Source organism: Stegodyphus dumicola, chromosome 6, assembly GCF_044657685.1.
Source record: "Stegodyphus dumicola isolate Sdum_Otavi_A_Nest chromosome 6, ASM4465768v1".
NCBI lineage: Eukaryota > Metazoa > Arthropoda > Arachnida > Araneae > Eresidae > Stegodyphus > Stegodyphus dumicola.
Genome location: NC_140773.1, coordinates 195,502,552 through 195,529,901, shown reverse-complemented (window position 1 = coordinate 195,529,901; position 27,350 = coordinate 195,502,552). Strand labels below are relative to the sequence as shown.

At 32.9% G+C, this 27,350-nt stretch overlaps 1 protein-coding gene and 1 long non-coding RNA gene across 4 annotated transcripts in view; one reads left to right on the top strand and one right to left on the bottom strand.

Moving 5' to 3' along the window:
- The window catches only part of LOC118195824 (protein Wnt-5b-like), a 995,694-nt gene that overhangs the window by 421,414 nt on the left and 546,930 nt on the right, over positions 1–27,350 (bottom strand). The window lies entirely within an intron of this gene.
- Positions 21,674–25,442, top strand: LOC146996925 (uncharacterized). Its single transcript, XR_015041503.1, has 2 exons — positions 21,674–21,714; positions 25,282–25,442. It is a non-coding gene; the product is annotated as an uncharacterized LOC146996925 (long non-coding RNA).

Here is a 27,350-nt window from a genome sequence, read left to right as displayed (position 1 = left end):
CCTGTCAATAGCTATTGCTTTTAAATAATTTAGTTCTTCATCAAGGGCTAGTTTGGAGGAGCAAACTTGAAGAGCACGGAAAACATAGGAATAAAATGAAGCTAATTTTTGTTTAGTCGGATGACATGATTTAAAGTGTGGTGGAAGGCAAACCGAAGAAGGTTTACGGTAAACTGTAGTACTGAAGTTGGATGTATTACATGTGACCAGAATGTCGAGAAACGGAAGAGAATTGCAAGTCTCAAGTTCAAAAGTGAACTGAATAGCAGGATCAATAGAATTCATTGTTGAAAGAACTTTATTTAAATCATCTTTATTACCTTCTAACAGGGTAAAAGTATCGTCTACGTAGCGGAACCATGTCGGGAAGTTTAAAGTTTCAAGCAATTTTGATTCATAATAATGCATGTAGATACCAGCCAGGATGGCACTGAGGGGGCTTCCCATGGCTAATCCCTCAGTTTGCTTGTAATATTTATTTTGGAAAACAAAATGTGTTCAAACAGAGTTGAGTGATAGAAATTAGCTCATCAATTTCGATGCAAGAGAAATGAAATTCGCGAAGTCTGGTTTCTAGACATCTTAATGCACCCTCCACTGGGACAATGGTGAATAATGATTTTACATCAAAAGAAACCATGAGTAAATTACTAGGAGAAATGTTTTTAACCTTTTTTACAAACTCTATTGAATCTATTCAATTAAAAATTAATAAGAGATTATAAAAATTCTGTTTTCATTCCCTTCTTTCCATCAATTAGCTATAAAGTTGCACATATTTTGCAGAAATTTAACTTTCGGGTTGTTTATTCTCCCATCAATAAAATTCCGAGTTCCATACTCAAGGACCCCATTCCGGATATGAATTCCTGGGGTATTTATAGGATTCCTTGCCAGTGTGGTTTAATTTACATTGGCCAAACTAAGAGAGCCTTAAAATTTCGCGTCAAGGAGCATGAGGCATATGTTAGAAAAAGAAAACACAGAAGTATTCTGTTGCTCAACATTGTTGGTTCGAAAATCACACTTTCAATTTTTCTGCTGCCAAAATTATTCAAAAATCATCTTCCATTGGAGAAGTGGATTTTCTAGAGGCATTTCACATTCATAAAAATCTTTCTGTTCTAGTTAACGATCCTAATTCCAATCCAACTTTGCCTTCGGCCTTTAAAGAAGTTATGTTTTAGTTCTGGTTTCACCAACAGATGGCGTCACTTGCTTATTCTTGCCCAGGCTTTCTTATCTTATCTAATCATTATTTCCTATCTTGTTCATTTGCGGTTTTGCAGCTGAGGATAGAGATTCGGTAAAACCATCGAAACTAGTCCTGTGAAAATTTTGTAAATATAACGCTGATTTTTGTTGTTTGACTTCTGAATTAGTATTTATTCGGCGTGTTATTGTGTCTTAATTATTAAATTTTAGTTGACATTTTGTTATGGTTGGTTGGTTTAGTTGACATGGCAAAGCGCACTATGGTTATCTACCTAAGGGAAGTGATGTAGGACTTTCTCAGGGACCTTCGTTCAGGACTTTCTCAGAGAAGCTGACTCGTATACAGGTTACACATGGGAAAACTACGAAAACACGCACCCAGCCCGTACGCCTGGTATCGAATCCAAGTCGAAACTTCCAGTGTTCAGCGATTATACCGTTCGACCGCTGGTGGCCTCTTTTGTTATGGTAAGCTATGCATTATAATCATGGCCCCATTTAGAAAACTGGATGTTCAAGGAAAAAATTTGTTACGGAACCTCATACTCTAATTTTTTCAACGTGGTAAATGTCACTGATATAAATTACACTTCATGTAAAATATATTTTCTACAATGTTTTTCGTGAAATAACCTAAATTAAGAAGTATAGCATTTTATTTCTGCTCCTAATTTTATTTTCTTTATTTATTTTTATTTTTAGTCCAAAGGGCCTTTGTCTCTGAAGGAGTATTGTTTTCGCTTTTGCGATTTTGCGTTGGTTCACTATAAATGTCCGTTTCACTTTTCAAACTGTTGCCACCAAATGTTAGAGTCCTGCATTATATTTGTAGAAATTAAATAACGAATAATCTGTATGTTTCTCCCATTGTGATAAAACAACGGTACCTAGAGCCATCCAATTTTGAATGACGTAATCCTACTGCGAATATGGGCATGTGGAAGACCAAATTTGGAATTTGTTTTATTATAGATTTCATATTATGTAAAACTTTAAAGAAATTTTTGATTAACGAACTCAACGATTTCAAAGCGAGCAATCGCAACATTAAACGAAAAAAAAGAAAAAAAAAAAAAAAAATTATCTCCAGCGTGCGAGACTGTGTATCGGAAATTCTAAAAATATGCTCATTTAAAAATTATTTTGTTTGACAATAACATCAAAAATCAAACCCTCGAATTTTATCTTGACCTAGACGCAAAGTTTATTGTCATTGGCTTAGGCTTTGGGCACCTGATAGCTACAGCACGAATTTACTCAGCTCCATCCTAGTTTTGAAGGGGAATCTTCTTCTTTCTCGACAAAACTTCCGACTCAACAATCTTTTAAGTGCCTCAACAGTATTTTAAGGGCTCCAAAGGCACAATGCAAGTATAAATGTCGTTGCCTTCTTTGGGATTCAAATACATACCGAAGGCTATCGCAGGCAGCACCATGCCATTAGGGTGACATTTTATATATTTCAGAACCTAGATTTAAAATTCGACATAAATATTTGCATATTCTAATACAAATTAGAGTAATATAGAAGAATTTAGAAGTTATATCAAAAACAAAGGCTGGGGGTACGTGCCCTTTTCAAACATTTTGTTTATTTTTCAAAACGGTATTTCATTAAAATTAATGAACCGACACGTATAATCAAACATGCATAACAAAGTTAAAATAAGCGCGAATTCTCGTTTCTTAATCCCCGAGGAAAATATTCCACATAACTGAATTTACTCCACAGCAAAACAATTAAATACTCACAATACATTATTCTTCCAATTCTTTCCAACACTAAAGCCAAAACTTTTAAAACAAATAAAACGCAACAACAGGTGGTTATTTTGCTCCAAAATCCCCACCTGGAGCGCAAATGATCGCCTGAATTCCCAGATTTGACACATCCCAAAACAAAAGCGCCTCCGTACCTCTACTTTTCCACAACCGTGACAGAGAAACATCGAAGGAAAAGGGAGGGTTGTTCCTTCGTTCCATTCGAAAACTTCAATTGCTGGACATTCTTCGCGGAGCGCAGCTTGCAGGGCTGTCGTGACTCAGTTTGTAAAATCAATATTTATTCGCGCCGGGGAAGTGGAAGCTTCTGTAAACGCGAAAGAGAGCCCGCGGAAAAATAAATATTTTCCAACGACCCCAGTTGCATTTGTTTCGGATTCGCAGAATCGGTTGTTCAATCGGAGTAGAAGAGAAACTAGGGCAATGGGTGCTTTTAAAAGTGTCGTCTGTTTAAAGAGATGGATTCAAAGATTTTGGCGTGATTATTTCTGAAAATGTTTGGGTCCTTACCGATGAGTTTGCAGTTTCGTGTTTGCAAATTTGAAGACAGGTTTAAGCAACTGTTAGATGAAATCAATCACTCGACCAGGCTCCGCAATTTAATTAGTCTACTTATTTCGTGCATAAAATAGTAAGTCATATAAATCATTAATTGGTTGCTCAAAGTTTAAAAAAAATATGCTTGTATAATGAATATGCAAAATAAAATTCTAATTTTAATTTGTCGTCTTAAGTCTCGTTTTTCATTTGGTAATTTTTTCTTTCTATTCTAAAAATATTTAAAAATATGCTTATAATAAATTTCTTTGAATCCGTCGTTATTGTAGAACACCGTATAATCTCTCTTAACCGGCAGCAACGCCGATTCCGGATAACACATTTTTCCAGATATTGAATATATAATTCTAGAGCTTATGCACGGGTTTTTGTCATGCCATTTGTAGAAATGATAGCCCGCGAAATCATTGCCTATGTTCTTTTATTTGTCGGTAGCAATTAAATAGATAATTTCAAAAGTCTTACATATTAATTATAATTAAAACACATACGCATGATTTTATACTTCAGAAAAACACAATTAAACAACACCTTAAAATTACCACTTAAATTATCACATGAATTCAGTCAAAAATTTTTTAACATGATTGCATATAACTCCGAATGTGCCTGCTTACAAGATTGTCACCGTACTTTAAAATACTTGAGATGTGTCTAGTAAAGTTTCATACCATTATATACTGACATAGATGAACCCATATATAGATATACTGACATAGGCAAATCTTAAAATCTACAGTTTTTGGCCACCTTCCTTCCATGTTAATCTCCTATTTAAAGTGATCCAGTACATGCCTGATTATTTTATAGTCATTTTGAGAAAAGTGGGACGCAACCACAATTGTCTGCGTCTATCCAAGCCTGCATCTCCTCTGCCATTTACACCAACCTCCTCTGATAACTGAATCTCAGATGCTGTACGCGAGCGCCGGACATGTTTTAAAACGAAGAGAATCTTTGTTACTCTAGTCGTTATCTGCGAACATGATTTTGGACCACAGTTAAAGTGAACAGAGACTTGAAATAATATTCTTTACATTTTCTGAACAAAGCACAAAGTAAGGCTTTCATTGAGAACTGTTTCTAAAAACCAAGGTTTGGCTTGACTTCTTTGATTGTCGTGTAACCAAACGCAAGGAAGAGTTAGCAGTGGTGCATCAATCTTTTATTCACTTCATTATCACAACGCATGAAAACTCAGACATAACTTGTAACTCACACACATTTAAAAATATTCATGAATTCCTGAATTGCTCAAGCATTCAGAGATGACCTCTAGCTCCCCGGAGGAGCTCGAACGTTTTCTTCCAGTCACTACGTTAACACACTGCTTTTCTGCTAGTGCAGACGCAGCACCACCAGATGAGCCCAGCTCGATCCAAAGCTAAATGAAAGTGTGTATAGTTCGTTACAATAGCAAAGCGCAAGAGGACTATCTGCCTAAGTGAACAAAATACACACTGCGACGCGTAAAAAGCGATCGCTTTCATGCTCTGGAAAATTCCTTTGGACAATTCCTCGTAACGAACTCAGACTTAGCATGCAAGTATGTTCCTCGCATTGTGGAAAAACTTCGGCACCTAGAGTGACCAAATTTTGAATACATATAGTTCTCCACCCAGCACATGCATTTCGAAGCCCGAATTTTGAATTTCGAATTTAAAAAAAAAAAAAAAAAAATTATGTTGATTTAATGAAATCTTTTTCCCCAATGGCAGATTAAGAACAGTTACAGTGTAACACAGTTCATTAATCTATACAAGGCCAGATGTGGTGGCCTTTTTACTATGAACGAACCTAACAGGTGGGCCATCATCGCCTCCTATGAAGGGACGGACAGTTACAACCATGCCTTCTCCGGTATTTGATCCCAGGCCCTTCAGTATCGCAGTCAAAATTCCCTAATCACTATACCGTCTAGGCGGCGATTTAATGAAATTTTAATCAACAAAAATTAGTCATTTAAAAGGAATCTGTTGCCATTCGGCAAAGCGTAATATATTTATGGTTCAAATTTACTCAGAAAACTCAGCGAATTAAAAGAAATGTGTTGCCACTCGCAAAGCGTATAAGATTTATTTTTCAAATCTAATCAACAAACTCAGCGATTTAAAAGAAATATGTTGCCACTACCCGAAGTAAAATATTTTTATCTTCCATGCGCCTGTGTGTTGCCATTCGGAAAGCGTAAGAATTTAATTTTTCTTTCAAATTCAATCTTACTGTTATAATTTTAAATATTAATAATAATTTTAAATATTAATAATAATTTAAATAATAATAATATTTTTAAATAATAATAAATAAAATATTTTTTACAATCTGACTTTTAAATGAGCGATTTAAAAGCAATAAACCCAATTTTTCGGCTCTATTGTTACTAATTACTAGCTGAGACTGTGAAATTACAAAACATGACTTCATTAAAATCATTAATTTCTTTCTCTTCTATAACAGTTGTTTTAGGCAATTAATGTAATACGAAATAGAAATTTGTGTTATTGTGTGGAATAAATAGACGCTCACTGGAAGCCTAGAAATTTAAATAAAAAGATGTAAAATAAACACAAACTGTGCTTACTGTTTGAAAGAAGACGACTGAAATTATCTGCTGTTAAAAGTATTCGTAACGAATCGCTTAAAATCAACTAAACACATTTTCATGCTTTTGGCCATGCTCTTCTTTGCAAAAACTATCGTACTTTCTAAAAAAGAGCAATAAATTTACTTCACTTTTTTATGTTGAAGCATATGTTTCTAATGGCCGCAGATGGCGCTATCATCACACCTCATTCGGTATGCAGAATAATTAATGCAATACTTTTTCTGCATTTCAGACTAATACATATCGATTTTTTTTCTACTAATTCTTTTACGCTTTTGTGCCTCAGAGAACCAGCTAATACAGTTATTAGAATAAAATAATAAAAAAGGAAAAGGAAAATGTAGGGATCATTTGCAAGATTTAGCATCTTCTTAATGCTTTGTGTAATGCAATCTAAAATAATACAAAAGTTTTTAAATTTACAAGCATTATGGAAATTGCATAATGTATGTTCGTAATTATAAAAGCAGGTTTATTCCGGTTTGCCTTTAAACTTGTTTTGAAAGATTTCTGGCTTTTTAGTTTTATTTTTTTTTCAATAATTATGCCTCTCTTAAGTATGCTTATCATATTTCTGCGAGACAAAAGCAGAGCCTTGCGGTGTCACAATCCACACAGGTATTAATCATGACGAAGAGAGATTATAGATAAATTTTTCAGAATTTATAAATATGTTGAATTTACCATTATTCATCAATACCAGAATCATGTAAAAGCTTGAGTGCATCTTTTCGGTGCATATTTTACTTAATAAAGTTTCCTTATGCATTAAATTTTCATATTTTAACGCCTTATAATAAAGGCCCACCAGCAGCCGAGCGGAAAAGTCGTTTAACACTGGTATTTCAGTCCGAGGTTCGAATTTTGCGAACAGGCTAGCTGCATGGGCGCTTTCGTGGTTTTCCCCAGGTATAACTTATAAACGAGCAAGTTTTCCTTAGAAAATCCTCCACGAAGGCATTCCTCCCCTTAGGCAGATAGCCCTCGAGGCTTTGTCGTATTCACATAAACGTAACCAAACCAAAACCAAACCTTATAATAAAACTTTTCAAATTTCTTAATACAGTGTTGTGTCACAACTAGAAAAATTTTTAGAGTCACAATTCCTTTGATTATATATTATTCTAAAGAAAATATTATTGTAAATATATTGCTACGTTATTTTCTTCCTTCACGTTCGTACGGGGTTCGTAGATTTGAGTGAATAACGACGACACTTGATGAAGTATCGAAACACACTTTTATTTACCAATATTAATCAGACAGCTCCAAAATCACTTTTACAGTCGTCGAACTGTTATAAACACGCTGACACGTTCAGCGACACAGCCTTCACACTGTCAGGCAATAACGGTGGAGACAGCTTCACTGCAAAGCACCAGAGTACAGCTTCCGACTTTGCTTGGTCACTCTCGAGACTCTCCACGCTACAACTCGCGATGTACTAGACGATACACAAGATTATAGCTCTCGACTCAGCACAGTTTGTCTCAGATAGACAAAACTTGACGATGCACTAATGCGCGATACACTAAAAGACTCTCTCGATGGACGACCAACTCGGCGCTGGACTTCGAGACACTCGCTCAATGACTGACTATCAGCTCGCTAGACGAGACACACACTAACTGACTGCGGACCAGCAGAGTTTATATAGCTTTCGGCTTGCGTTTGAGAACATTCTGGGCTAAACCGGTAAGAATTCGTTCCAGAAGGTTCTCCATCCGTTCATTGTATATTGCCGATTTTGTCGCCAAATGGGAGATTTTTCGCCAAATGTGGCAATTTTGCATTCCTTTGCCATTTTATGGCAACCCTAAAACTTCTTTGCGGGGAAGCCATCTTACCGCGCTTGTTCATTTCGTAACAATATGTAAATAATTGTGCTTATTATATCATATTTTGGTTCTTTTGTAACCTTGTAGCGTTATGTATTTTTTATTAGCCCAAAAGGGACGTCAGTACTGAATGGAATATTAGTCTCGAAACGGCATTTTGCGTTCAGCCGCTGTAAACCAACAAAGGTAGAATAAATAGAGTAAGCTTTCTCCGTATGGTCCCGTGCAATGAAAATGAAGCTACGATACGCCATGGTATGACGTCACGACTTATCATGGCCGCTGCAATAGGGAAACTTTCATTTAATATTGCTACATTTTAACTGGTGTTGTCTGCATGTTAGCTATAACATCACTGAACGTTTATAAACATACCGTACTAATTTTAATACTTAAAATAATTGATTTTCCACTTAGTATACAGAAAAATTGTAACAACTGCAATTATTTGCTTCAAATTTAATAAAATATAGGTACATGAAAATGTGTTAGTGGTACCTATAAGACAAATAAATTGTGTTTTAATACTTCATCAAGTGTTGTCATCAATCACTCCAAATCCACGAACCTGTAAGAACGCAACAATATATTAGATTATCTCCCTAAAAATAATTATTTTAATACTTGGTGTGGACCATTGTAACGTATTACCTGTAATAGTACTTATTTTCTCTTTTATTATACCTGACATTTGATGTATTGCTATGTAAAAGTTATAAATATCACTAGCCTGAAAGCCATTTTGTCGGAGCTGTTTTTGCATGAAATATTTAGCCTTTGTTTGTTCTGTCTGGGTCTCTTATGGCTTGGGCTATTTTGACGGGTCTTGCTATTAAATACTGGTAGTGAGTGAATCTCACGTCTGCAGTGAAATGACCACCTTTACTGAAAACTAACTCAACTATGTCATCTGCAACCTTTGGAGGTGGTCTTAGAAAATATTACAATTTTTCTTCATACTTGGTTTCTTTTGGTAATTACGACAGAAACAAAAATTAGTCGCTGACAAAATTTCTGAACAATAAATTGCAAATGAAAAAACAAGCATATTTATGACTTTTATTAAATGTAGGATAAAACTGATAAACTTATCAAAACGATGGAATTGCCTGCAAATGTCAAAAACTGTATAGTCAGCCTACTTTTAGGCGAAAAATGTGTACCTGATAAATTTCTGAGAATGTTCGTTTCAATTATTTATTCTAGTAAAAGAAACATTTCTTTATGCTAATGCTTTAAGTGTGCATAATCAGTCAGCTATGTGTTGTAAAATATTTTGTGTAAATAATAAATTACACTAGCAAGCAAGTCCGTCAGATGAGCGGGCTGCAGCCAAAGCAAAATTTGTAATGTGAAAACATTTCAATACGAAAAAAATTAGCTCATTCTTTCCAAGCAAAACCAATTCATAAATAATATTTTTATTGTCGAACCTGGAAACAAAAACTTTTCACACACTTTAACTTTGACACCCATGACGTCATGATTTAAATTTAATGTAATATAAAAAAATTTTCTTAATATTAATAAAAGAATTAACAGGGAATAATATATCGCGTCAATTATAGTAACCTGAAACAAAAAGGTTGCCAACAGCAGCTATTTATATAAAATGCTGACATTGATTAACAATTTTCGACATAGAGTGACGTCACATGCAATCGCGGGCTTTCTTCAACGTCAAAATATGACCTTATATAATAATAATATGTTTAATGTTTGGCAATGTTATTTTTATTTCATATTTTGCAAAACTTGCAAATTTTTGATTAACAAACTCCATGATTTATAAGCGAGCAGTGGCAACACTTTTCGAAATAAAGGATATTTTTATCTCCACCGTGCGAGACTGTTGCCACTCGGAAAAATGAGGCCGAAAATTAGCGTTTTCAGAGTTTCTAATTCATATCTCGGCTGATTAAAGTTGTACGACAATGGTCAAAATGGCTTCGCACGAATTTTTAGAATCCGGGGGTACTACTCTTGAAACTCAACTCCTCGCCGTTCCGGAAGAAATAATGCCACAAACAAACAGACTATATAAGAATTAGGGAGCCAAAACAAAGTTAACTGAAATTTGGAGAGAAAATTTATTTTACCTCCAAGAAGAAAAGAATATAAAACAAGGAATAATTTCGTAGTTTAATATGTATCTTTACGTTACGCTACTATAGCATTTATCAACTACTAAATCCCGGCAAATTGCCACTTCTGAGAGCTGCGATCAGCTTTGCAACTTAAAATCTATAATTTGTGTTTAAAAAAAAAAAAAAAAAAAAAAATAGATTTTCTCCTAGTATAACAAACAGAATGATTTTTAAAAAATAGACATATTTAATAATTTTTATCTTCATATCATATTTCATAGTATACTTATATGTTATAGTTTCTAATCTGTCTAGCTGGCAAGTTTTATAAGCATCTAAGCCATCATAATAAAAAATGCTTCTGAAGCCATCATCTGATGGTATTTTATTTTGCCTTATTTATTTAACTCGCGTATTTATGTAACTTTCTAGAAATTTACAGTTTTTAATCTGTATCTTAAAATTTGTATTCTTAAAATTGTATCTTAAAATTTTTGCATCTTAAAACTATTCTGCAAATTAATTATTACAGTATTACCTTTTTAATTTTTTCGCTAAATACTTTTTATTTTCTTCCAACCACAGCCTAAATATCTTAAAGGAGCGGAATTTTGTCACCAGGTGGCGCTAGTAACATACCACTTTCGAAACTAAATAAAACAATGCATAACGACTTATGCATTTGAATACTTTCTGAAACATTTTGAAGCAGATAAAGGCAACGAAAGCATTTGTATAACCCACCAGCGGAACTGTTGTTCTCCATGCAGGCTTACAGAGTTGGGCAATGTATCTATCGATTCTAATCCGAAATCGATTATTCAATAAGATAGAGACTTTCCCTGTTGGGTACTGCGTTCGAGAACAAGGATTGGTTTCATGAAGCAAAGCCTCCAAGGTAGAATTTGAATTCTCATAATTTCTACCAAAACAGAAAATTATCTAAAGAATGATTTCTTTTCTGAAAAAATAAACATTTATAAGGTGCTATGTGTTGCACGATCTGTTGTCGTTCAGATTATAGTACTGAACGGCGGATAATCAATTTTGAAAGAAATGTGTTATTTTATTTTCAAAATTATTATTGTCAATAAAATAATATCTTTCATTATAAATCCCTATTAATAGCACTGGAAGTTTAGCTAAATACAGTGATACCTCCGTAAGACTACCATGCACAATCAAAGATGATTTTAATAACTTCTGTAGATGTGGCTACCTTATTCAACATAGCTATCGGAGATTTTCAATACCATTATTAATATTCAAAGTTATTAGACCAAAAGGGATATTAGTCTCGATATACGATTTTACGTTGTCTCACTTCTCATTCCAGTCTGCTGCTATTCGGAAAAACGTAAGGTCCTATTCTTTCATATTTATCTATCTGTCAAACTATTTAAAAACAATGGATGCAGTTCTTAAGAATATTTTTTTTTATTTTAATCGGATTAGCTTAAATAAAAAGACATTTAGTTTATGATATATCTAATTAAAGATATTCAAAACTGTTAAAATTACATTGTATATTTTCACTTTTTAAATATGCAAAATATGTATTAGTTGCAAATTCTAATTTCAGAAACATAGATATTTCTCATCTTAACATGAATTTTCCAAATGGTAATAAAATGCCCGGAGATGAACCATATTCAGTTCTTCATGAATAGTATTATTCCGAAAATACCATGGTGCGTCGGCAATTTGACCTAGAACAGAGTTCTGCCTCGTTTGTAATTGTTTGCTATTTGATCTACAGAAGGATGCCCAGACCAGAGAATCGTAACAAAGCAGAGGTCGAAAAATGGATTTATAAATGAGTAACTTGTTATGTATAGATAGAATTTTCTAACACTTAAGGGTTTAGCTTTACGTACTCGAAACTTCTGAACTATAGCATTTATGTGTGAACATCATGTGAGAGACTTTGTGAAGATCACCCCAAAATAAGTGACTTGCTTTGCCCACGGGAGAATAGTTCCGTAAAATTGCAGATCTTTGTCGATGTACTTCTTTCTTTTGAACATAACTGCTACAGTCTTATCAACCTTGATTTGAATTGTCCATTTGTTTAGACAAATATCCAATGCATGAACGTGGTTTTGAAGGTGTTGAATGACTGGACTAAGAAATGCGTTTTGTGCAATGATTGCTGTGCCATCAGCGTACATTGCTATGACAGTGTTGGGTGTGCAAGGAATGTCGATCACATAAATATTAAATAATGTGGGACCTAATAAGGATCCCTATGGGACGCCAGCTAAACTAGCTCGTCAGGTATAATATGTGTTTGAAATGTGAACGACAAAGTTACCTGTCCTGCCTGTTAGGTAGGACAGGTGTCTATTTGTTACGCAGGTGTCTACTGACAGGAGCATGCTCATCAAGTAGCTGGTTATTTAATAAGTTTGGTTCCATGGTTTGAATGATGATTAGATAAAAGCTCGTAGTAATGCGGATCTATGCGCATACTTCACGTCCCCTGCTTCAAAGAAATCCTAATGATTCTGCAGGCTATTGCCAGTTAGTTAGTAATTTGTTCCAATTAAATTTAATTTGTTAATAATTAATTAATAAAATAATAATTAATTAATTTGATCTGTTAATAAATAATAAAATTTAATTTCCTTCAAATTTTATACCTTACATACATATCTTGCATGTACATGTATGATATAATATTTATAGGACATTATATATATAGGTTTTACAACACGGTTTCCTACAACTAAGGAAATTGCGAAAACCCATGTATATACGGCATGCCAACACAGTTTCATTCTAGCACACTAATGAAAGTGTGCAAACCCTCTTACGAAACTTTATGTATGCACATATTTCAGTAACAAGATTTGTACACTAAATATTTATAAAATTTGCGTACTATGCAGTTATGTGTAGTAAGTACACAATGACAAGATATTTATTTATACACTAAAATAAATTGATGAAATATCCGCATTCTCTCATATCGAAATTCTTTTGAAATGGAGTCGTACCTATCATTTACACAATATGTATCTTGTATTCCAAGTGTTCGGTTGGTAGACTGCATAAATTATATAAGGAGTAATGATTGCGAAATTATAGTTCAATCCCAAACAATGTCTGAAAGTTAGAAAACAACTTTCAAAAGTAAATTTATTTCTTTGGGGATGCAAATACAAGTTTGGAATCATTCGTTAAAAGGAGGAAAGAAACCTGACGTTACAAAAAGTCTACAATGAAGCAACATTGAGAACCATTATAAAATATATTTTTTTAAGAAGCTTTTAGAACGAATCCTTCTATTTTTGATTGGTTATCAGTCTCGCATAACATGGCTCCACGTTACACGGTATTTTCTAAAAATCTATTTGCCGTGTTATAAGAGAAATACCTGTACTATATTTCTATATTTTTTGTTCGTTACATATAAAGATTTTTATTCCTTACCCCAAATCCTAAAAGAGCTATTAGCCCGAAAGGGCTATTAATCTCCAAACACGATTTTGCGTTCTTTCATTTTGCATTCGAATCTGTTGCCATTCGGAATAACGTAAGCAATAGATGCAGTTCTTAAAAGTTTTACTTTTTACTTTTTAATCTGGTTGATTTAAATAAAAATGTATTTAGTTCATGATATAAATAATAAAAAGCATTAAGTATTTATATAAAATTACATTATATATTTTTTCAATTTTTAAATATACAGAAAATACATAACATCGCCATGTTAGTCTAAATGTATACATTCATAGTACCCTACAAAAAGATTCGCTATTTCACCTGGACTATCGATATCGATAATCTCTAGTGATAAACTGATAAACCATATTCAACTTTAAAAAGATCTTTTGACCTTTTGATCGTTAAAATCTGAACCCTTTCAGATTTTTCATTTTATTTTTATTGCTACATCTGAAAAATGAGCTAATGTTACTTCAGTTTTAAATGAAGTCAAAGCATTTTAAAAGGAAAAAAAAAATTAATAAAAAATTTTATCGCAGAATAACAGCATAATTTTGAACTTTCAATCATTAAACTGACTTGAAATTTGAGTAAAAATTCTAAATTCTAAATTATATTAAACAGTAAAATTGTGTATTGTTGTTCAACAATATTTAACCATATTAATTCCCTTATGCAAAATAAGTTTTGCTATGAATATATGTATATATCAATTTATATATATATCTTTTCAATGAAAACTCTGATAATGAGCAGGCTTCTTAAACTTTTTTCAGTCGTGTTCCCTTTTTATCAGATTTTTTCGCGATCCCAAGACCTCATAATATTTACAAACGTTTTGTGGGACCCCATAAACATTGCGCAAATCCGACACACGCGTGAGTGAAACTGTCAATTTTTTCACTTCTGCTGTAATATACTATTGCAGTTTTAGGTCATTAACTTTAATTTCTAATTTTAAGACATAGAACAATGTGAACATTTTAAATAAGTAATAGACGAAATGACAGCGTCACGTGCAAAGCAAGTAAGATAAAAGCAAGTTTATATTATAAAAAAAAAAAAAAAAAACGTCGAAACGTTTCCCTTTTTTCTTTGTCTGTATTGTCTTTATCTATCTTTATCTATTTTCAGATACATAGTGTAAAAATGTTTGATAATTGCAAAATTGTTATAGAGAAAGTTAAGAAGTTAAGTTAGAGAAATATCAAAACTTCTAAAATTTTTGGCGTTCCCCCTGCTACAGGTCTTGCGATCCCCCCCCCACTGTTTAAGAAACTCTGATCTAGATTGATTAGTTTCAGTTCCATTGAATCATCAAGATTTTTTAATTTATATTTTATATTTTTATTATTAGCCCAAGAGGGCGTTAGCCCGAATAGGCTGTTAGTCTCGCAACGGGATTTTGCGTCGTCCACTATAAACGACTGTATGACTTTAAATATAATAAAAATAATATTCGGTGGCAAATTGTTGCCACCGAATATTATTTTTAAAGAAATTAAATGAAGAAGAATCTGCATGCATGTATGTATGTATATTCCTCTCATTGTGAAAAATCGACGGTGCATATGGCATCAATCGACGGTACATCAAATTTTGAATATCCTCTACCCGAACATGAACGCCTGGAAGTCCGAATTCTGAATTTTATATTTCTAATTTTGTACAACTTTAATGAATTTTTGATTAACAAACTCAGCGATCTGAAAGTTAGTAGTGGCAATAATGGGAGACTGTCTAACAGAAATTCTAAGAATAGGCTTTTTAAAAATATTTCGTCATTTTGCTGTTGAATCGAATTTTATGTGGAGTAAGCGCCAAGAATGTGATGTTTGATAAATAAAGCAAACGCATAAAACGTTAATAATAAAAAGATAAAAAGAATTGTAAAAAACCCTCTTAGTAAGAAAATTGAACATTGATACGGTGAATTGAAACAACAATGGAAAAAAAAAAAAAAAAAAAAAAAAAAACAGAAAATTGTATGCCAACTCTTAACGCTGCTTCAGGAATTCTAAAAATATACTGCTAAGCTGCTTTTCAAATTTTTGTAATTTTTCTATTGAATTGTACATGGCGTAAGTAGGAAATTAAATTATGCTTAAAAATTAAGCTTAAAGACAAGACAAAAACGAAAGAAAGAAAAGAAAAAAATGCGTTATTAGGTACGAGTGTAACAGCAAACCGGTAGACTGCAAGCTCAGAGCTCAGCGAGAGCGTGAAAAACACTTAACAAATCCTGTTGGGCAATCGTTAAAATCTGAACCCTTTCAACTTAAATTTTTTAAAATTTTATTATTATTATTTTTTGTTACTTATTTTATTTTTTATCCCTCATCCCCCAATTTTTAATGGTAAATTATTTTCCTCTTTTCTAAGCTTTGAATGCAGATTGCAGGTCTTTTTTAATTTTTCAGGGTAATTTTTTTTTTTTTTTTTTTTTTTTTTAATTTCCAAGCACTTGACTAGCAGACCGTATAAACGATTTTTTTCTCTATTTACATTTCGCAAATAAATATCGCTTGGCGTTTGCCGAACCCTTTCACGTCCGGAAAAGCTAACCTCAGTTCAACCACCCCTTCGTGACTATAGAACCTCGTTCAGATAGATTAGTTGGCGACGCCCCTATTGTATACGTAATGCGCGGGCATGACACCAGGACGTGAATCATGAGGGAGTGACATCTGAAGAATACGACAAATGATTTTTATTTTTGCGTGATCCCCCATCTGGGTCACCCTCCGAATGGCCCACTTTCCCACCCCCTATTCACCATCATCAAGAATGAAGGCCTTGAAATGGAAACTGACGTACTAATATAAGTCGATAGTAAGATATAAAAGAAGTTTCATCAGTGGCGATGATTTCCTGGTGGCATAAATCAAGATTTACGGTTTATACTAGGCCTGGACAAACACTTTGGCCGCATTTGGGAAAAAAATAGTTTTTTTTTTTTTTTTTTTGAAAATAATCTTTTATTTAAAACTAATAAAACAATTTATCGCACAGTTTTTTCATTAGAACAAGAGAATAATTCTCTTTTCAAAATTTATCTGAAATTTTCTGTCAGGAATAAGGAAAGCTAGGGAAGCCTTTCATAATGTTATAAAGATAATGGCTTATATATTTGATCATGCAATTCGATTAAAAGATTTTTCATTTGGGAGCCAAAGTTTTTGTTATTCTTGATATAAAACTGCAGATAAACGTTTGAAAAAAAGTATTTAATCACTTATTCTCATGAAACTACACGATAATTATTTTTTTAGTTTATTAGTTTATAGGGCTTATATTTATTTTAACTAACATTTATTTTAAGTTTAACTATCTTTCCTGTCAAGCCTTACTTTTCCGTGGAATTGCTAATGCCAGAGTATGTAAATTTTAGTAGAACGCGCAAGGATTCAAATTTATCAGCGGAAGTATTCTGAGTTAAATAGAAAGGAAACGAGTTCGAAGGTGTGCTTTCTTGCTTCACGAGTGTGGAAGTGGCTAGTTAGAAATTGAAGAACCACGCGTTTCGGCCTGTGTGCTTGCCTCGGCAAATTGTTAATCTTTCAACGTAATATTCAGAGTTTGCTGAATTATCAGCGGTATTGTAAAACGCGGTGAGGTTAGTTACGTTTAGAGAGCCTCGTAGTTAGTCACTTGTTATTATCTCTTTTCAGTTTCTTATTTTTATTTTACCGCCGGGTCGGCGTAGTTTGTGAGCGTCAAGAGCACGCAATTGTAATTTCTAAAGTTGAATAAAAAGGGACTTAAACCCTTCTCAAGACTCTGTCTAATTTCCAGTTTCAGCAGTCACCACTTTGTTGCGTGCAGGTTGGAAGCGCGCAAACTTTACATTGGCGCCCGAACACTTGTCGAACTGAAATGGCCGAAAATTGGATGGAAGTTACTGGACAACAACAAGAAATGGCAAGCCATTTGGAAGGATTTGGATACCTGGTCCAGACTTTGAGAGCGTCAATCAAGCCAAACGTCAATTTCGACGGAAAAAATTCGGTGGCGATATTTCTAGAAAGCCTCGACAATCACTTTCAGCTCTAAACTGTGCCTGAAAGACAAAAAGTTGTCATCGCCACATCTGCATTAAGAGGACAGGCCGCGCTATGGTGGAAGAATATAGGCAAATTTTTATTAGGGGAATTCGGAAGCCAGACATATACATTTGAAAATTTCAAAAAATCGTTATTAAAGGCCTTCCCCATAGTGAAAGATCGAGCAAGGCTAGAAACCGAACTATATAGTTTCTATCAACGGAATATAGAAGAGTTGACGGACTTTATTCTGCGAAAAATTAAGCTGACGGATATGCTGTATGGGAAGAAACCCGACGCGGAGATTATTGAAATAATCTTACCAAGATTACTACCTGCTGTTCAAGATTACTTTGAAATTAGAAACCCAAGCACATTGCAGGAGCTCTTCGAATTGGCGGTCAAGTTTCAAAATCGCAGAATAGCGGAAAAAGCTAGAGGGGCATCGTATTCTCAAAGCATCCGAAGGCAATCTTCAAACGAGCAGGCCAGAAATGCAAACCGCTCTTATGGGGGAAAGAGCTATCAAGCTAACTCATCGAACCTCGAAGGTCAAGGCCCCCCAAAAAAATTCGAAAACAAACGTCCGCGTACCCAGAAGGCAGAAGTTGAAAGGAAAGCTTTAAACGAGTCATGGAGGTAGTAAGTTCCTACCTCCATGAAACGAGTAGAGGGGCCTGTGAAAGCGAGGGTCCAGACCCCGGAAGTTTTAAAAAAAACCCTCAAAAAGACACTTAAATACGGTCATCGTAAAGAACTCACATCTACCAATTATACAAGTTCTGGTTGGCGATGTACCAGTAGAAGCCCTCATCGATACAGGAGCAGAAGGTAATTTTATGAGTACAGTAAGACCCTGCTTAACGCGGGGGATCCGTTCCATCAAAGTAGAGCGTAATGCGAAACAGCGCTAAACGAGGCTATCTTAACATGTAAATAATGGAGTTAGGGGAAGATGGATAGAAAATTGGTTAAGTATTAAATTTAATAATGTTTTTTTAATAAAAATAAAACCCAAACATTTATTTCTTACAAAAATAAAAACAATATAAACAAATATATTTATAAAAACAAATAAAATTCTAAGCCAGTCAGATCATTCAGTCTATTCTGTGTTTCCAATTTTCTGCCTTTTTGTCAAGAAGGCATTATGATAGATTGGCTTAATGGCATATTGCGTTCAATTTCGTTGTCAATCCATACAGACAATCGTTTTTCCATTTCCTCTATAATGTTATTACTAGAACGGGTAATAACATTATAGGTTACGATTATTTTAGTTGCAGAGCTCGACGTAGTTGCAGTTGCCGATGACAGTATTTTTTCTTTATTCTTAAGAATTGTCCTTATTGTTGAAGTTGCTAAATTCAATGCAGCACTAATTTGAGATTGACTCTCACCAGAATCTAATCTTTAATCACTTGCTTTTTAGTTTCCAGTGAAATGCTTTTTCTGGTTGCTTTCTTTTCTTGTTTTTTATTATCACCCATGATAAAAACTAAAGATCATAATATTTGTCACTGTATTAATCCTTATAGTATTATGTAAATTTATGCTTACAATAATGTCAACAAATGTTTCAAATGATAAAAATGCTTCCGTACAGCACCTCACCGCACCAAACAAGAAACACAACTACACTGTTTCGGATATGTTATTTGGAAACCTACCGCTGCGCACAATTTCGAGGAATCCCCGTAGTTCATGCTGCGAGCAATTTCGGGAAATCCCGAGGTTGAAATAAAAGAGCGCTAAACCGAAACAGCGTTAAGCGGGGGTCTTACTGTAATACATTTTTCAAGAAGAATTTTTATAGGTTACGATTATTTAAAAACAAAAACACAGAAATTATAGCGGCGCAAGGAAAAACCTGTCACTGCATCGGGAAATTATCATTAAACATACAGGTAAAAGATGAAAGCCTCAAAGTATTAATTTTTGTAGTAAAAAATCTGCAAAATACACTTATTTTAGGTATGGAGTTTTTAAGGGCCGCGAGGGTCAAATTGAATTTTCAGGACAGTTCTATTGTGCTGGAGATGGACCAGAGGGTGGTGGAACCAGTGGAACAACCGCAAGTTGACCTTAGCCATTTGAATGACCATGAAAGTCAAGCCATCCAGCAAGTGGTGAGTACTTTTTCAAACTTGTTTTCAGACCGGCCTGGTAGCTGTCAAATAGTTACGCATCAAATACAGTTAACTGCCGACAAACCTTGTAGGACTAAACCTTATCGCTATGATAAACAGAAAGACCTAATTATAGAAGAACATATTCAGGAAATGTTAAAGAACAAAATAATAACGCCCATAAATAGTGAGTAAGCGAGTCCAGTCGTACTATGTAGGAAAAAGAACGAGTTTCCTCCGTCGGATAAAAGGGCTTGGAGGTTTGCTATCGATTACAGAAAACTGAATAGTATTACTAAATTCCCAGTTTACCCTTTGCCGGTTATAGAGGAAATTATTAGAAAGATTAAATCTACTAGATACATGACTACTTTGGACTTAACGTCTGGCTACTATCAAATAGCTATGAGACCCGAAGACATACATAAAACCGCGTTTATAACAAAATCGGCACTTATGCATTTTTACGCATGCCCTTTGGGCTGTGTGGGGCCCCATCAACATTCCAGAGAGCTATGGACATTGTTCTAAAGCCTGTCCTAGGAAAATCGACTTTAATCTATCTAGATGATATAATTATAACTAGTAGTACGTTGGAACAACATATTAAAGATCTAGAAGAAGTTTTTAAATTATTAAAAGAGGCCGGTCTTACAATTAACGCCTCAAAATGCAAGTTCGCAACTAAAGAACTTAAATATCTGGGTTATAAAATTTCGCAAAAGGGTATAGAAACTCAAGATTCAAAAATAAAAGCAATCAAGAATTTCCCACCTCCCAACACCGCCAAGAAACTTTCTTCTTTCCTTGGGTTATGTTCTTATTATCGGTCATTCATAAAAGATTTCGCTAATATTGTTGAACCCCTGTTAGTAATTAAAAGAAAGTAAAGTAAATTCACGTGGACAGCGGAAGCAAATACCGCATTTGAAAGATTAAAAGAAGCGCTCATCAATGCGCCTGTTTTGAAATTCCCGGAGGGGGACGAAAACCTGGAAATTGCAGCAGATGCGTCGGACTATGTTGTGGGTGCGGTTCTTATGCAAAATAGCCCTCCTTTGGCATTTTTTAGTAAAACGTTGAATCACACACAAAGGAATTATACAGCTACAGAGAGAGAAACATTAGCCGTATTAATGGCTGTACACAAATTTCGAGTTTATTTCGGCAAAGCGCCAGTAACAGTCTTTTCGGATCATGCGGCTGTTGGTAGACTTTACTCGGGGAAAAACCTAACGCCCAGGTTAATAAGATGGGCTTTAAAACTCCAAGAATATAATATCAGAATAAAATATAAACCGGGTAAGGAAAACAATGTAGCTGACGCAATTTCTCGTATAAAACTGGACGATGAAGGAAATGAACTTAAATGCGCTGTGTTGACTTCAAAAATTTTAGATTCTAGAGATACGATTATTACTGAACTGAAAGCTGATCCTGAATTTGGAAATATCTATGCATATTTGAAAGACCCCGAAAGCTTTGAGCACACAGATATCGATGCGATAAGAAATAGAGCAGAAAACTATGAAATAATAGATAATTTATTATTTTATACGAAAACAACAAATGAAAAATCTTGAGTACAAACCAGTCATCCCAGCCTCGCTTCGATTAAGCATTTTGAAGGAATTACACGACGCGAAAACAGCGGGTCATTTAGGGGTCAGAAAGACTTTAAAAAGGGTACGCGAGGCGGTATATTTCCCGCAATTATACAAAATAGTAACTGCGTACACTGTAAAAAAAAAGTTCGCTCTTTACAGGCAAAAGTTTTGTAAAGTTACAGAAATCAAAAAGTTACACAAGAATTTCCTGTAATTCTAACAGGTTGAAAGCAAACTGTGGCTGGTACAGCTAATTTGCCTGTAACATTACAGATAATGTTTCAGTAGCCGCGCGGAAGAATCACGTGACTGACTGGAAATCAGCCAATCAGAAGAAAAGTGTTTGAAAGCTAGTTGCAGAAAAAAACATGGCTGAATGCATGTTGGTTGTATAGCGCAGGTAAGTAAGAAAATGTTTACAATTACGTTTGAAATATTTTTTGTTCATTTTATGCAGATTATTCTCATGCACTTTGCACTGTTATATGTAGTGAGTAAGTATTTAAACGTTTAAGCTTTGCGATTAATTAATATCAGTGTTCGTAATGAGTTGAAAGAGTGCAGAATATTTATTCCAAATGCAGATCTAATAGTAGTATTTTGTCATTGCGCATCCGATAAATTACGCCTTAAATTGCCCGTATTATTATTTATAACTAATTATTCCAAAATTTAATCACTGTTGTGGTATTTAATTGAAAGGGTAATGTGGTTGTTGAAAACAAAATTAATCATGTTAGCGTTCGTTTGCAATCGTCTGACCAAAGAACGTTTGACATCTTTTTCCCGGCAGGCCTTGCGAGAAAAGTTTATGTAAACATTTAGAATTATGAATGTAATGTATATATATATATATATATATATATATATATATATATTTTTTTTTTCTTACTAGGTTTAGTTTATTTATTTTATTTTTTTTTCTAGGATTACCTAATTAATTATACTTGGTTTATAATTCAGTCTGATATGTTTATATACGAGTGTGTTATGAAGTAAAATTACAAAAACTTGAACAATGCGGTCGAGAATCTCGTTTATTCTTTAGTGTAACAATATTATTTTTTCAATGGTATTAATTTCTTACGAATATGTTATAATTCCAAAATGAAGTAATTATATTGATTAAAAATATGTCGCATCATACTTTTCGTAATGTTTTGGTTTACTAACTAGATGCAACTTAATTATTCCATATATTTTAATATACCAATATCAACAGGGAAAAGATGGAAATGACCTAAAATATTTTTCTAAAAATTCGTTAAACTAGTTATAAAAGAAAACTAAAATTTTGTACATTATTTCCAAAAATATTCCATTAATATTTTATAAGTTACAAAATTTATTATATTGTATATATAACTACCATTGCATACTTATAAGTTTTTAAACATTTAATGTAGAATTTAGGTTGATTTTATTTTTCCCAATTTTAATACAGTTTTGAAGTATGATAGTCTTGTTACTAGGATAGCATGAATCTGCTAATACAAGTTTAATATATTTCTTGACAAATGTTTCTCTTATTCATGTAATGGCCCACCAGCGGCCGAGCGGTAAAGTCGCTGAACACTGGTAGTTCGGTCCGAGGTTCGAATCCCGCGAACGGGCTGGCTGCATGGGCGTTTTCGTGGTTTTCCCCATGTGTAACGTGTATACGAGCCAGTTTCCCTTAGAAAGACCTCCACGAAGGCATCCCTCCCCTTAGGCAGATAGCCCTCGAGGCTTTGCCATGATCACACACACTTATTCATGTAATATAATATATAAATCATAAAATAAGTTTTTTTTAAATAAATTATGATTGTGTATTGGAAATTAACACAATTTTGTATCTGTATGTTAGTATTAAAAATAAAATAATAATAAATTTTTAATGAAGCATTGATTTTAGGATTAACAACTTTAAATATATATATATATATACTCACACATGAATAAATGGAAATGCAAGTTACTTTTCCTTACAAAGCCGTCCATGAATATATACTTCCCTTTAGACTGATAGCCTTTGCATGCTTTGCCATATTCTATCAATCCAAATGATGCAAATATGCAGAAAATTTTACTTTCTTTGAAAGTTAATGCAGGAAATAAAATTCAGTGCATTTGTAAACTACATTAGTTCTCTTATAGCTTGGTATTTAATTGTCCAATGATTTACTAGTCCAAACTAATGCAGAATTCAGATATTGTTCAAATAAAAGAAAATTAATGAGGTCTGATTGTTAGACGTATATATGAAGATTTATTTTTTTAAATATTATTTTAAGTCAACTAAATTAATTTCAAATTTAAGTAAGTATTCATGCCTTTCAGTAGCATTATTTTTGGAAATCTTAAATTAAATAACTGAATGCAATATTTCTTGTTAATAAAAGAAAAGCAATGTTATGAAAGACTAGCGAAGTGGATTTGCAAGTTCTAATTACGAAAGGTCCCATGCTCTAAGGAGTCATTTTTAAAAATACTTAATTAAAAAAAGTATTTAACGTAAAACTTCCAGCTTCACACATGTGCAATATTAATTCTATATATTTTATCTCATTTTATTGATTAATTTCATAGCATTTCGTGTGACACTAGTAGAAATTATTTATTAAATTTTATGCAGTTTCTGATCTACGTTTTGATTTTGTTATTAATTACGTTAGGTTACATAAGATTTAAAATTATGTAAGGTACAAAAACCTTCTGCATCTATTAATATATGCTGAAGTGAATGAAATTATGTCAGTGAAATTTTTTAAAATCAAAAACAAATTTCTGTGGAAAATTAAAGTTATAAATTCTAAATGCAAACAAAGGAGTGAATTTGAAAGTTATAAGCCAAAGTGTTGGTAATTTTTGCAGTTTTGCAGAAGAATTTTTATACTGTGCAGAATGGGAATATGATGTTTGGTTTTGTTAGTACAGTCAAAAGTCGTTAATCCGGACTCGTCGGGACTTCGGCGATTCCGGATTATCAATTTTTCCGGATTACAGATCATCAGTTTAAATCTGGTAAGATGGCATGCAGAAATTTTAAAATTAAAAATATGAAACCGTAATTTATGAAATAAAGAACAATTATGATCTAAAGGGTATCAAAATTTACAAAAAAAAAAAAAAAAAAAAAAAAAAACTTAATATTTATTTGTTTACTTTATTAAACATTTCTTTCAATGTAAGTTGTTTAAGTTGCTTCGTTTTACGTGATAATACTTTCTCTTTAATTCTATAAACAGCCATAATTTCTTCTTCAGTTACAAAGTTCCGCTGTTGAAGTCCTATAATTGCTGTGTCGAGAATACCGACTAATTTGACGAAAAATTTAGGGTAACTTGTTTTGTGAGCGCCTTAAGAGAGACCATTACCTAAATCATTAAAACAATTTCAGAATCCTGTTGCTAAAAGAAAGCTTGGGGGAAAATGTTGTCCGAGTCCCTGTGATTCATTTGGACCAATATGTAATATTGTTTTAGAAATTTAAGGTAATAAATATAATATTTTTCGAATGCTAAAACAGTTCGAGAAATTTATTCAAGTTCTGAATTCTGAATATAAGTATACTGTATATTATATTTAATAACTATGGTGGCTTCATTTATGAAAAGATTTGCATATTGGCTGTTTTTGTACAATGAACCTTCTCTAAGCTAGCTATGCGTGATTCCTGAAGATTTTGATCTTTAATGATATTAGGCATCTTAGAGAAGTTATGTTTACTAATTAGTTATTTTATGAGGAATGCTGGTTAAATTTAAAAAGTGATTGACTGAGGTAGCTTGTAGTAATGAGACGGTTCACTGTAATGCAATTTTTTAAAGTATTTAAGCTGTTCCTGATTACTTAAGATATTATAAAGAAATATGATTAAAAGTGTTATATGAGCACATGTTTAAAACATCTATTAAAATAATTTTTATAAGCTTTTTAAGAGCATGATTATGATTTTAAAAGAAATGTTTTTTTCTTTATTTAGGAGACATGGTTTACAAAGAAGGGGAAAAACCATTCATTTTTTCCAAGCAGTCGAAACGAATTTTTATGAAATGTTATATTGTGTTATTTTTTAATTAATTCTTTTTTTAAGGTTTTATGTAAAGTTTATGAATTAAGTAATAAATTATTTTTACTTCTGTATTTTAATTAGCATATTATTTGCTTCATAATGTTTCACAATAAAATTATGAATTCAATAAACTTCATAATTAACATGCTGTAATATATATAGAGAGAGAGAGCATAAAGTTTGTTTTCTGTTGTCACATGTATATTTCACAATTTTGTATGCAAATCTCGAAATTTATAATAACTAAGAATACTTTTTAGTATCACTTTCTAAATGGTAACTATTAAGCTTAAAGTTTTATTACATATCACATTTGTAAAAAATTATAGGTAAAATTAAAATGAATTAAATTTTAAGTTAAACTGAAGTATTAATTTTTGAAACAAATTTGTTAAAGGCATAATTGTATTAAGCATCAAGAATTTTAATGGAAGCAAGGCTTTAAAAATTAAGGTCAGTTGGTGAAGTTTTATGCTTATTCAAAAAGCATGATATTAGGTTTTTAATGAAAGACTTCTATCTGTTAATTCAAAGGAAATTATTTGAAGGTAGGGTAAAAACGTTATGCAGTTGCCATCTATTACTTCAAACAATAGCAGACTGTTGTCAAACACTGAGTGCAGATAAGAATAAAAAGGTTAGTTGGACGTTGTAATTCAAGCTTATGAACAAAATTTTGAATTCCTTGTAGTCACAAAATAAAGTTCATTGCTATGTTGAATTCTTTAATTTACTGAAAATGTCATTTTTTAGAAGGAGAGAATATAATATTTTTGAAACATAAAGAACAGCTGTTCTGAGTTCTTCATAGAAATATTTCACAAAATGTCTTTTATTGTAATAATATGATCATATCAACATGCAACACGTTTACTCATATAAGTTAAATCTAAAGGAACATGTGTCTATTTTAACTAAAATTACTAAAAAGAAAGTTCTAGAACATATCTTAATAATTGACACTAAAACACGCAAATAAAACATACCTTTTTTTTTTTTTTTTTTTTTTCCCCCCAGCTATTTTACAGGCCAAATATAAATTCCAGATGACTTTCCATTATTTTATGTAAAGGATATACATGTAATTTAATGTAAGGAGTAGCATATCAATTTGAACTTAATTATCAAATTAAGCTCAAATCGATTATTAATCAAAATGATATATATACCTACAGATATCATTGCTTTATATGCATTTCAATGTATTTTATTATAATAAGCATTATTTTAGACCAAAAATCTATTACTTTTATAGACATATCCTTTAGTATTTCATCTATGAAAAATATATTCTACACACATATAATTACTTAATGAGATATTAGAAGGAAATAATCTGAAACCTTTACAGATACAACCATTGGAATTTTACGTAAGAAAAGTATCTTGTACTCACATAATAACGTGCTGTAATAATACAAGCAAATAACCTGTAATGGTTACAGATATATCTGTTGAGATCTTACATGAGAAAAACATGTTCTTTTTACATAATTATTTGATGTAATATTACACGCAAATAATCTGTAACCATTACAGATATATCGTTTGGGATTTTACATAAGAAAAATATGTTCTACTTACATAACTATATGCTGTGATATTACAAGAAAAAGATCTGTAACCATTACAGGCAAAACTCTTGTAAAGTTACAAAGAAAACACCTGTTGCTGTTACTCAAATAACCCATGGCATCCCAGTTTCCATGAGTTTTCTTAGTAACCTTACAGATTTTTTTTTACAGTGTATGTCAGGTCCTGCAATCAATGTCAGTTAATAAATGATATTAATTACAGCCCGGCCGGGTACTTAAATAGCATTCGCGCTACATTTCCGAATGAAATTTTAGGCATAGATCTTCTTGGTCCTTTCCCCCAGAGTGAGTTAAATAAAAATCGTTTTCTTTTAGTAATTGTAGATCATTTTTTAAAATGGACAGAAATTGTTCCACTTAAACGCGCGTCAGCCAAAACAGTCG